This window comes from Tursiops truncatus, chromosome 5 (assembly GCF_011762595.2).
Source record: "Tursiops truncatus isolate mTurTru1 chromosome 5, mTurTru1.mat.Y, whole genome shotgun sequence".
In the NCBI taxonomy this organism is placed as follows: Eukaryota; Metazoa; Chordata; class Mammalia; order Artiodactyla; family Delphinidae; genus Tursiops; species Tursiops truncatus.
Window position 1 is genome coordinate 70,619,099 of NC_047038.1, and position 13,711 is coordinate 70,632,809.

At 36.3% G+C, this 13,711-nt stretch overlaps 1 long non-coding RNA gene across 1 annotated transcript; it reads right to left on the minus strand.

The window, feature by feature from the left end:
• Positions 1–257: 257 nt before the first annotated feature.
• LOC141278692 (uncharacterized) lies at positions 258–10,770 on the minus strand. The gene is made up of 3 exons (XR_012331737.1): positions 9,782–10,770; positions 6,824–6,881; positions 258–576 (listed from the first exon to the last, which is right to left on the minus strand). It is a non-coding gene; the product is annotated as an uncharacterized lncRNA (long non-coding RNA).
• Positions 10,771–13,711: the final 2,941 nt, after the last annotated feature.

Here is a 13,711-nt window from a genome sequence, read left to right on the forward strand (position 1 = left end):
AAGTGCAGAACAATATGCAGTAAACTGTAAATAATAGTTACCTCTGAAGGCTAGATCTCTGTATTGTTTGAATTTTATACAATGAACACAAATTAATTTTATAATAAAAGGAAAAATTTTGTTATTTTTCTTCAAAAGAACATTATTTAACAACTTCTAGAAATCTTTGTAATATACTGTTAAGCAGAAAAAGCAGATTGTTAAGCACTATTTATAGCATCATATTGTTTTATTAAAAATTGTGCATATGTGCATGGAAAGGATACACACTTTAATGTTAAACGTTAAGTTTTTAGTGATGGGAATCATCATTTTTGCATTCTTCTTTGTATTCTTCTATATTTTCTCCTAATTTATTTTTTTTTTATTTTTATTTTTTTTCGGTACGCAGGCCTCTCACTGTTGTGGCCTCTCCCTTTGCGGAGCACAGGCTCCGGATGCGCAGGCTCAGCGACCATGGCTCACGGGCCCAGCCGCTCCGCGGCATGCGGGATCTTCCCAGACCGGGCCACGAACCCGTGTCCCCTGCATCGGCAGGTGGATTCTCAACCACTGCGCCACCAGGGAAGCTCCCTCCTAATTTATTTTTTAATGAGAAAGAAAAGGTAGTATTTTAAATGGGATTTTGTTTAGTAGCAAAAATAATTAATGTCTGCATTTTTGCTTTAAAATAAAGTTTTCCAGTCCTTGCCCAATCTCAGTATCCAACTGCAGAGCTAAGGTTATTTCTTACATTTCTTACAATGCTCCCAGAGCTGTGTAACCATCCAGAACAGGCTTTGCTGGCTCTGCAACAGAGAGGCGGCCAGTGCCTGAAAACAACCATCTCCTGTTTGGCAGACACGTAGGTTCTGGCCCCAGCTCTTCAGCAAAATGCCAGCGTGACCTTGACAGAGATCTTTCTGAGCTTCAGTTTCCTCTTCCGTAAGGTGGCGATGCTAATACCTGCCCTGCCTACTATAATGATTCTCTATGGGGAGCTAACGAAAACTATACACAAAGCAATATTGAAGGCTGTGAAGATTTATACAGATGCAAGTTGATGATGTTGTTATATAACCTCCAAGCTCAGAGAGAGAGAGAGACAACCGTCAACTTTCTTATGGAGACAAAGAGAGCTAACATGCTTAAAATCAGCTTTCTTTAACCCCTCCCTCCTTGAACTATCACTTTGAGAAGTCAAATCTGTCAAAGCAACTATTTAATTATTATCATTTAATTATTATTGTTAGACGATCATAAGCAAACTGTAATTCTCATGAAGACTAAAATAGAACTGACACAATACTGTTGCTATGTGTGCCCGTAGCAAACACAAGGATGGGTCTGGGCTGTTAAGCCAATTGTTATCAACTTACAGAGAAAACACAACACTTTCTCAGAAAGAACAATTTCACTAAGGAGGTCATTATTATCATAGCCATTATCATCACCTTTACAATCTACAGAAAATTTACAAAGCAGCCATCATTAAGCAAAATCTCAGTTCATCAAAAGGCGATGAACAAAACCAGCGAATAACCAAATATATGTTCCAGACTCCTTTCTTTAGCCAAAACATTTCACAAGAAAACACGGTGATAGAACAGAGTGATTTAAATGCCAGAAAAAGTAAGCATCATAAGAGCAAAAATTGCTACTCCATTCCTAGTGACCAGAACTAGGAAAATTTTTCAAATAAATTTAAACTATTGATTATAACAATAAAATCATATATATTATAACCCTGGGGCATTGCGAGACCCTACATCATCGAAGAAAGTTTTCTCTAGAATCAATATGTTATCAAGGGTAAGAATGAAGACTTTCCACAATGGGTGGAAGCCTTAATGCATCATCCTTCCCACTTTCCCCATTGAATCAGAAGTATTCTGAATTCGAAAAATTGACCATAAAAATTAATAAATTCTGATTACCTGAAGGTTTCCTTGCCTTTTATGTTAGGGTACCTCACTCAAATATTTGTTCCATAATGGAATTTCTCAGGAAATGCATGCTGATAAGAAGTCTTTGGGGAAAGTCTAACTTGGGGTCCCATCTTGACAAAATCTATTGTGATTTTACCATCCATCATATGTACTGACCATATTTGAAATCATTCCATTAGCCATAAGCATTTACTTCCTTGTACATACATCTATGTTTGCATATGAATGTCCCACTTTCCCAATTTTTCTCTAAGCTTCCTAAGGGCAGAGAACTTTCTTTTTCTCTTTATATCCCCTGGGACAAAGCAAATACAAACTTTTGATGGAAACAGTAAAGGTGAGTAAACATATAAAAACACAAATAAATACTTAGAACCCAGCACTGGAAGTCCCCTGGACTCTAATAACACAGAAATTTTGTCAGTCACAATGAGTATTTGAAAGTTAGGATAATTTTTTTCCTGCTTTTCTTACAAATCTATATCATACCCAAAAGAACATGTTAAAAGTGCTGATATTGTTACTTGAAACAATTTGAAGATAACATAATCCAATCCTTAATTAATATTTTTATGCACCCTCATGTGGGGCTGCTCACAAGTCAGTCTATCTTATATTATTCCTTTGCTACTCTAAAAAGGAAACAAAAAGGACTGTTCCTTTACTTCCATAATTCTGATGATGTGTGAGTACGGCACTGCATGGCTCCCAATCAAATTTATTTTGTCTCTTTTTTTTTTTTTTTTTGCGGTACGCGGGCCTCTCACTGTTGTGGCCTCTCCCGTTGCGGAGCACAGGCTCCGGACGCGCAGGCCCAGCAGCCATGGCTCACGGGCCCAGCCGCTCCGCGGCATGTGGGATCTTCCCGGACCGGGGCACGAACCTGCGTCCCCTGCATCGGCAGGCGGACTCTCAACCACTGCGCCACCAGGGAAGCCCTATTTTGTCTTTTGATGAGGAAACTGGCCCTTCCATGAATGCTGCCAGCAATAAAGTGACCTGTCCTAACCTATATGTTTGGATTGAGAACTTGAAAATGTAGAGTAGCTGTTATAATTATATGGATGTCATTTCTGTGACTTTGAAGTAAGAAGTAGAATAAATTGTATTCTCCATTAAAAAAATAATATTTTTGCTTCTCAATACTTGTTGAGCATGTGCTATGTGTCATGTAGCTTGCTGCAGTGTGAAGGCGAGAAAGAAAAGAGGAAGGATGGAATGCTAAGACAGGATTCCAGCCCTAAAGAAGTTAACAAGAGAACACTGTAAGTAATAAAAATTCAATATGACAATTTTATGTGTTCAAAGCCCAACTCTGTGGAGTTGGAAGATTCATGAAAAGCTTTCCAAAGCAGGGAATATGTAACTGGGTTTTGAAGGATGAGTACTACCTTTGCTAAGGTAGTAGAGGAAATGAGCATTCTTAGCAGAAGAAACAGCATGTGAGGAAGGTAATGGATGAAGAAAAAAGCAAATATTTCTAATGGCTGGGATTAGGATGCCTGGCTGCTTGTGGATTCCCCTCAGCACTCACACAATATGGAGCACTTATCATGAGTGCACCGACCCACTATTTTATCATGATCCAATTATCAGTGTCTTTCCCACCAGACTTGAGAGCAGGAACCAATGAGCTCTGATTTTTATGTTTCCAGCCCCTTACATAATGTCTGGCTCCTAAGAAACATCCAAAAATGTTTTGCTTTATTTATTTATTTTATTGCACAAACACTACTCTCAAAAAATAAACATCTACACTCCATCATGATTTTAATGATCACATTTAAGTTACTATTGCTACAACAGTACAATGTGTACATTTATTAGTCCCAGTTGCCTTTCGAATAATTTTATCAAGTTCCCAAGAAAACAATGTGCTTTAAAAGGAGATTTCATTAGATTTATGGATTAATTTGGGGAGAATCAACATACTTAGTATATTAAAATATTTAATCATCTGACAAGTGACGTCTCCTCATTTACTGATGGCTTTCAAAGTCTACTTTGTAAGTAGACTTTGTAAGTCTTTATAATTTTCATTAAATAAGCTATGTACATTTCTAGTTAAATGTATTCGATGTATTTAAATTTTGTATTTATAAATAAGATCTTTTTTATTATATTGTCTAACTAGTTGCTATTAATTTATAGGAGAGCTATTAATTTATATATTTATTTTGTAGCCTATCACCTTATTGAACTTTAGTTTTAATAGTTTTAAATTGATCCATTTGCGTTTTCTAGGTAAACAATAATATAGCCACAGGTAATGATAATTTTATCTCTTCAAATTGTATATCTTGTTTCTTTTTCTTATCTCATTGTGTTGAGTAGAAGTTACAGAACGCTGTTAAATAATAGATATTATATCCTTCGCTTTTTTCAGTCTCTAGAATTTCTCCTATTTTGCCCACTGATTTCAGATAAATTTTCTTTATTGTGTTAAGGAAGTTTTCTTTTATTACTAATTTGCTATTTTATCAAGAATATACGTTAAACTTCACCAGTTACCTTTCATCAGCTAAAGCTAAATGAATCGTTAAAGTTAAGTTGATTCGTACTTCAGAACGTTTGTAACATTTGAGAACTATTAGGTGTAATTATAAGCACTTGTTCCACACTATAGAGTATCTCTATATTACCATAGTTCAAGATCTTGGCACGGTGGTTGTCTGCTGATGGGAAGGTACATGCTGTTTTTCCTTTAAGGGAATGTAGGAATGTACCAGCTGTTTATTAGCGCCATAGCCAAAACTTAAAATATGATAGCCTAATTCCCACACACTCTTACCTTAGGTGAAAGCCTCTGGCATTATGTGGATTTATCCCTTTGACCTATTGATGGGGACACAGTAGGAAACAAAGTTTCTGTCCAAGACAATCACCGGCACAGAGTAGGTACTAAATAAAATCTTTGTTGAATAAATTAACGAGTAAAATATATTTAAGGTACAGTGGCTTTTTTTTTTTTTTTTTTTTTTTTTGCGGTACGCGGGCCTCTCACTGTTGTGGCCTCTCCCGTTGCGGAGCACAGGCTCCGCACGTGCAGGCTCAGCGGCCATGGCTCACGGGCCCAGCTGGTCCGCGGCATGTGGGATCTTCCCGGACCAGGGCACGAACCCGTGTCCCCTGCATCGGCAGGCGGACTCTCAACCACTGCGCCACCAGGGAAGCCCTACAGTGGCTTTTTGGAGGTAGTTTTTGGACCCCCTTTTAAAATGTCCATAATTTTTAATCGATTTAATTTTTAATTTAAACTTAGACATCTGTTTATGCAGAAAATAATCTATTTCATCCAAACTTTTAAGTTTTCAGCACTATTAAACTTCATAGCTTAAAAAATTACCTCCATGAAAAAGAGAAGGATTTGCAATAGCTGCTTTGCTATTATTTTCAGCTAAAGAGTTATTTGATATTTCTCCCCCCACCATTTTTTTTTTTTATTTCTAAGGGGTCAGGTCCTTAATTTAAACTTTGCTTATTAATTTCTAACTTTATTTGACTGTGACCAGAGAACGTAGCCTGTATACTTTTTTGCCTTATTGAGATTATTTTTGTGATCAATATTTATAAATTCTCCAAGAGTAGAGTAAAGAGGGTGCATTCTCTATGGGCTATAAAGTGCAGTCAACAACTATTAGGTTTTTTATTGACAGTTAACACCCTGATGCTTTACCACCACCCCCCATTCTCTTTTGTCTGCCTGCTTCATCTAACAAAGACATGAGTGAATAACGTTTATAGAAAGAATGCTAAGTGGAAGAATGAATATAGTAGAACAAATTGATTCAGGGATATATAAACAGAAAAGGTCAAAAAGTGAAAAGCCAATTATAAGATATGTCTTTATCAGTAGGAACATTCTAAAAGCTTGATTTAATAATGTCTAACCCTCTGATATAGAATAAAATCACAAATATTTAAAATCCTGTAATCCTGCCAACAGGATTACAACAAAGATGATAAAGAGTAGTTTTTGAATGTATAAAAATAAAACTGTCAAGTAATTGATAAGTTTTTAAAAATCTAATTAAAATATACATGCTTATCATGGGGAAATGAAGGAAGGCAAGGTGATCTAAATTCCGGCTCCATCACATAATATGAATATGTTGCCTTGAGGGAGCCATTAAACCTCCTTAGACCACTTATCTCTAAAAGGGGGTGTGCAGGTTGTTATAATAATGCTTATAAAGTACCTAACACTTGAGAAGTTCTTAAGTATCTCCAATGACTTGCAGCTCATATTTTCAGGAGTTAATTTTTTGTGAAGATTTATATGAATTTGACAGTGTTCTACCTTCAAATATTTTAAAGAGAAAGAAAACCTAGCATATGATACTTCCTTTGGGGAAAGACATCTGCCAAAGGTATTGTTTTGACTTCTAAAAATGAACGTGAAGATAAACAACAAGGACCTACTGTATAGTACAGGGAACTATATTCAATATCTTGTAATAGCCCTTAATGGAAAAGAATCTGAAAAAGAATACATATACATATATATATACATATATATATATATATACACACACACACATATGTAAATCAACAAAACATTGTAAATCAACTATACTTCAGTTTTTAAAAAATGAACTTGAAACTTGCAGAAAGGTAGTATTTACTATGTTGTGATATTCAGATTAGCAGAACCATATTGCCAGGCCTTATTTATTGTTATTTTTAACTAACATAGCGTCTTTAACTAAAACTGTATTTAGTAGAATATTCATTTATCTGTCAAAAATACAGAGAAATCAATAAAAATACAACCATCAGTTGTAACTAGAAAGCATGTAACATGAAAAACAAAGCAAATGCTGATGCTTTAATAAATCAAAACAGAGGTATAAACATATGTGAAAATACAATTGTAATTACCACTGAGTTCTTACCTTTGGTTGCTTAAGCAATGTATCTGTGTCTTCTAGAAATGCAAGTCAGTGGTGTATCCTAAACAAACAGGGATATAGTGTAAATCTGAACATTGTCAAAATCGAGGTCCTAATTTTTTTAAATAATAAATATGCTGATCTTTTTCCTTTCTTTAAAGATGTACAAACGGCTAGTTTTCTTAATCATTCCCAAGGAAAGAAACAGTTCTGTGGCACTGACAAAGGAGGATTTTCATGAGTCAGTATTGGATTTGCGGATTTATATACAGATGAAAATAACAGCAAATCACTATTATCCTTGGCTACAGCCCAAGCTTATTAATATGTATGAGAGTTAGGGATAAAAGGGGTTTTCTCAGAACTACACCTCTTAGAAAATTTGCAAATAAACTTAACCAAAGGTAATGTTGACCGATGAATTTTATTGAAGTTGTATTTTCAATTCACTCAGCGTTACAATCTGGAAAGAATTATCTAGGTTTTTACAAAGTGTGGCTAAATTTTTAAATACAGTGCCATCACAATAAAAACTACTGAAATATAAATAGGGTGCACTTATTTATTCATTGGTCTGTTTATTGTGTGTTTTGTGGAAGAACTGCATGTCTGAAACATATCTGGTCAGAAATAAAATAGGATGAGTCTGAGCTTCCCTGAAAGAATAAGTCATACTTTAGATGTGCAAAAAACATTAAGATATGCCAGTCCGTGTCTAAATGTTATTCTAATGACCTAAAAGTAAATTTCCCTCAGAATTTTTAATGAAATATTTGACAGTGTATATACTCACAAAACTTTTTTTTCTGATTTATTAGCCACCGAACAACCCAGTAACGTTTACTGCCTCAGTTAAACGGCTTCAGATTCCAGTGGGGCTAGTAAGCTCTTAAAAGAGGAGATACCCAAGACGCCTGGCAAAGAAAATTAGCAGAGTACTGAGTAATTTCAGAAAATTGGCTTTTGGTTCCAGAATTTTAAAAATAATATTTTATTTCTAGTTATAAAATAAAGCATGCTTCATAAAATTTGGACAATACAGAAAGGAAGAAAATAAAACATATATTCTTACCATTCTGAGATAATCAATATTAACATTTTGGTTTATACATGTATAAATACAACTGTACCCATATAATTTTTAAATAAAATAATTTTGATTTCATTTATTATCATTTTTATATTACTAAATATCTAAAGCATCCTTTTTAAGACTGCATAATATTCTATCATATTCCATTATTCCATGATTTATTGATTGATTTTCTTGTCATTGGATATTTCCTCTGGTTCATTTCAAAATGAATGTTCTTATTCTTAAATTGTTATGTACACCTGTGATTATTTACTATTTTCTTAGAAATGAGATTACTAGGTTAAAGTGCATTATCATTCTTATGACTTTAAATTTGTATTGCCAATATAATTTCCAGAAAATCTGTGTTAACCTGTTCAACTTTATAAAGTTAAATAAGTGTAATTCACTTGTAATTTGTTGACTTCTTTCAATTTTTCACTCATCAATCAATATTTTACCAAATACACTATTTTGACTTTTTTGCAATGTTGTAGTAAACACAACCCTTTAAGCTGCTAGTGTGTGTGTTTTTGATAAATCAACTCATTGTAAACTTCCTCCAAACTAACCAATGTGGCCACTTGTGTCACAATTTACCTTTATGCTAAAATCTTATTGTGTCAGTCTCATTATATTATGCTCCTCTTTAAGCAGAGTTACATAATCTGCTTAGGTAAATAAGCCACTTGCTCTGAGTAATATTGCTGGACCTTAAACCCATCTCTGTGAAATTACTTGTAAATATTTCAAAAAGCACAAAATGGTGATAAATGTTAAAATCACAGGTGTAAAGGAAAATAAGTGATGAATAGACAGACAAAGAGAAATTCTCAAGACAGGAAGGAATTTAATTTTGCTCAATGCTAAATAAATGATTTAAACCCCAAAACTGTGATACAGTATCTGTTTCATTTTATAGAGGAGGAAATGAAGGGTGGGACATGAAGTCACTTACTGAAGGTCACAGTGGCTAGTATAGCGTCAGTTAGCTGTGGTTCACACCCAGATAGGGTTGCCAGATTTAGCAAATAAAAATACAATATAAGTGCGTCCCAAATATTGCACAAGACAAGCTTATACTAAAAACTTATTTGACGTTCGTTTGAAATTCAAATCTAACTGGGTGTTCTGGTTTTTTATCCGGCAACCCTAAACCAAGGTCTATCTAACCCCAGAGCACCACACTGCCTTAGTGATCTGGAAGCTAAGAACATGAAAAATCAGGTCAAGCCACCCATTTTGGCAACATGTCTGTAACAGCAACAGCAAAGAGCACTATACATGAGAAACACTGCTGTTTCTCACCAACTGATTCAATTTCTCATCTATAAGTTGGTCACACCTGTAAACCCTTTAGCACATTACTTGCACATAAGTGCTCAAAACTGATAGTTTTTATAATTACCTTTCATATTATGTCTTTCACATCTAAGAACTTTTCTCCTTGAAATATTTTAAATGCTCCTTAATCACCTAATTGGTATCTATCATTCATGAAAGTACTCAGACCCTCTGTGGACCTCCTTAATATACTGAGTTAGATATTACTTCCTGGAAGTAAGGGTTTTCAGGAAATTATACTTGTTATCTAAAATGAAAGGCCCTTTTGTTCTTTTTTTCTGCGGTATGCGGGCCTCTCACTGTTGTGGCCTCTCCCGTTGCGGAGCCCAGGCTCCAGACGCGCAGACTCAGTGGCCATGGCTCACGAGCCCAGGAGCTCCGTGGCACGTGGGATCTTCCCAGACCAGGGCATGAACCCGTGTCCCTTGCGTCAGCAGGCGGACTCGTCAACCACTGCGCCACCAGGAAAGCCCAACCCTTTTGTTCTTAAACTCAATGTTCACTTTACCTCTGCCTCTCTTACACCAACTATGGCCACGTACCTTTCGGTGGAGTGGTTTCTGTGACACCATGCTAGGTTTATAGGAGGACGTTTTGGAGTCACAGGCCAGGTTTGAACCTCAGCCCCATCGTTCACTAGCTCTGGGACTTGGAGCGTGGTAGTGAACCTCCTGGGCCTCAGTTTCAGTCGCCATGGAATGGACATGATAATATCTTGCAGACTGTTCTGAGGATTAAAATGAGATATAGTAATATGAAGAATTTATTACACTTCCTAAAGCATGGTAAACACTTGAGAAGTGACTATTACCATAATTTTTAAAAGACAAATAGCAGCGTTAAGCTTTATTTTACAATAATTAGTTTACTGTCATAAATTTGCATGTTTTCTTTTAAAAGTTGAAAATACATTTTCTTGGAAATTTCCTGGTGGTCCAGTGGTGAAGACTCTGTGCTTTCACTGCCGAGGGCCCGGGTTCGATCCCTGGTTGGGGAACTAAGATCCCACAAGCCACGTGGTGCAGCAAAAAAAAAAAAGAAAAAGAAAGAAAATACATTTTATGGTTAGGAAGTATACTATCGTTATTTAGAGCAATCATTTTCTAGTCTCACCTCATACACGAAAGATGTAACTAAAACAAATATACCTAAAGATAAAACAAGATGACAAGATTAGGAACTTGCTCCCACATACAGCTATGGGATATTCATTTCATCATGGATTGCTTGTTATTTGAAACTCTCTTAAATGATTCAATGAATTAAATAAAAGAGTGGAAGCAATAATTCTAATAACCTTTCTTCCTCCTGCCAACTTAACTCCTGGTGACCTCATAAAACTTCATAGAACTGGCCATTATAAACTAGTTCTTCCCCCAATGAATCACACACAACACAAACACTTCACCTCTTTGGAATGACTCATTTATCTCGAATGCACCTTCTCTTACTAGCTCTCACACTTCCTTCATGCACTTTTCCCATTCCAAAACTGTAATTAAGGATGAACTGAATATTTTTGATTGTCGGGATGACACTTATTAGTTGTGTAGTCTTGGAAAAATGATTTAACCTTTCTGAGCCTCAATTTCCTTATCTGTAAAATGGAAATATAAAACCTCCCTCAGTAGGTTTTTGGGAGGCAAAACGGAGCAAAATTATAGCATATGATACAAGAGGACACAATAATGTGCTCTCTCTTCCTTTCACTTTCCTCTAAACTGGAGCTCTTCAGCATTTTGCTTAGGTCTTACCTGTATTCAACATGTTGCAACTGAACTTTTGATAGCCAGGTACATGTGGCCATTAAATAACTAACAGGTAAAGATACAGAGCCATTATTTATACCTTGTTTCTAAACAATTTATTATATAATTCTAGCAGAGTGACCAAATGAAATAATTCATTTCTGTTTTTTTTAAATGTTAGTCTGTGTTTTCTGTGTAGAGTACTTAACAATGTGAAATAATAATCCTTCATAAAGGCATAGAACTCATTCAACGTATAATTCCCAAGCACCGCACTGTGCTGGGCGCTGTTCTAAGGTCTGTGAGCACACGCAAGCCCTTCCTTAAAGATTATACACAGGAGGGAGACAGGCAAAGGAAGAGATGCTTACAACACAGCGTGATTAAGTGCTGAGGAAGCACATACAAGGAGCCCTAAGATTTGGGGAGGAAAGGAGCTGCGCGAGAAAACTTTTGGGGAAAAATTATCTCTTTGCTGAAATTGAAGGTAAGTAGAAATGTTGTTTTATATATACAACACACATATTAGGATATTTTTCTGATTTACCCAAGTTTAAGAGGGTAAGAGTATGTTTAATTGTGTTTTGTTTTCCCCTTCAAAGTATGATTAGCTTGACCCAGTCTATCTATCAATGGATTTCTTTTCCTGGGACCTGCAGTAACCTTGACTGATAGAAAGAACATAGCCACACTGGATTATCTGGTTAGTAGGCTACTTTTAGTCTGGTTCCCAGCCTTGCTTTGTCAGCTCCCTCTAAATCTTTATAATCCTATTTAAACTGCCTCTAACTATAGATGCTCATTTGCATGATATTGATTCTTTTGTATTTTCATTTCAAAAATTGTGTGATTCAAGGGATTCTGGCTCTTGGTCCTAAATTACTAAATATTTGATTGTTTTCCAGCACACCAAGACCTGCAGTCAGAGTGGTCAATGATGTCTCCTCAGCACTTATAACCATAATAATTAAATCTCATGTAAGTCATTGTTTAATGTCTGTCTCCTCTATAAGAACTGTAAACTCCACGAGGGCAGGGACTGTGTCTGTGTTGTTCATTACTGTATCTCCAGTGTCTAGCTCAATGCCATGCATAGTCATTCATTCAACAGATATTCACTGCCAGGCTCCCATCTAAGCACTGAGAAGTCAATAGTAGATGTAACTAAGTTCCTGTCCTTGTGAAATATACATTCTAATGGGGTAGGAAAGACAATAAACAAAGCAGTAAACACAGAAGAAGCCAGATGGTGAGTAGTAATATGATAAAGCAAGGCAGGGTGATAGAGAATGGTGTGGGGATGGGGCAGGACTGTTTTAGATGGGGTAGTCAGGGAAGATCTCATCTAGCAGAGATCTCAAGGTAGGCACAGAGCTGGTCATGCCCAGTCCTGGGGGGAAGATCCTGCCTGGTAAGAAAACATGTGCCAAGACCAAAGACAGGACTGTGCTTCCAGTATTTAAAGAACATCAAGGAGGCCAGGTGGCTAAGTTAGAGGAAGCAAGGGCAGGAGGGGTAGGAGTTAAGGTCTTAGAGGACAGGTCACGTGGAGAACAGTTAGGAGGCTATCAGAGCAATTCAGTGAGAGATGGCAGTGGTGCAGACCAGGATGGCAGATGTGGAGGTGATGAGAAGGGGATATACTTTTAAGATAGAGGCAATAAGATTTGCCGATTGATTGGATGTGGGCTGTGAGTGAAAGAGTGGAGTCAAGGTTGACTTTAGAGTTTTTTAGACCTAAGCAACTAAAGAAGAGGTTGCAATTTAATGAGATAGGAAGGACACCAAGAAGAACATGATGGGGATAGAGGGACATGGGGGGTTCTGTTTGGAAAATAAGGCATTAGTGCATGTCAGTGCCTCAGTAACACTGAAATGGATGGATGAAAAACTTATGTATTTTCTTGTACCTGTACTTACTTTATTAATCGGGATTCCAGCAAGAGGAAGTGGAGGCTGTATAGTTCTGAGAGCAGCAATATTGATAAAGAGATAAACAGTAGAACTGCCTTCCACTGCCCTTTGAACGCGAAGGTTCGCAAACAAATTCCATTGGCAGAACTTGGGGGTCCAGGACCCCATGATACTGTAACATGATTTGGTATATACAGGAAAATGTGTTCTTTTCTGAGATGATCCATGATTTCCATCAATTTGCCTCCCCCAAATAGCTAATATGTGTCAATATACTAATTTAATACACATTTATTAAGTACCTGTTAACTCTTCTTTGTTTAGTAAACTCAGAGTCCAAAATATGTAAAATGTGCAAGATTGAGAAAACGTTATTGTTCTTATTCAGTTAAGAAAAAAATAATGGGTAGTGTTACATGCCAGGCAGGGGGGTCGGGAGTGTCCATAAGATCACTCACTATGAGAGTCAGTCAGGAATATCAGCTTAGGATGTTAGACACACTTTGGTTCAAATTCCAGCTCTTCCACTTGCTAGCTGTGTTACCTATATGGCAAGTTATAAAACTTCTCTATTTCTTATCATGTGATATCACTTACGGGTGGGATCTGAAAACCTGATACAAATGAATTTATTTACAAAACAGAAATAGAAAATAAACTTCTGGTTACTAGAGGGGAAGCAGGGGAGGGATTAACTAGGAATTTAGGATTAACAGACACACACTACTATGTACAAAAGAGCTAAACAACAAGAATCTACTGTATAACACGAGGAATTATATTCAATATATTATAATAACCTATAATGGA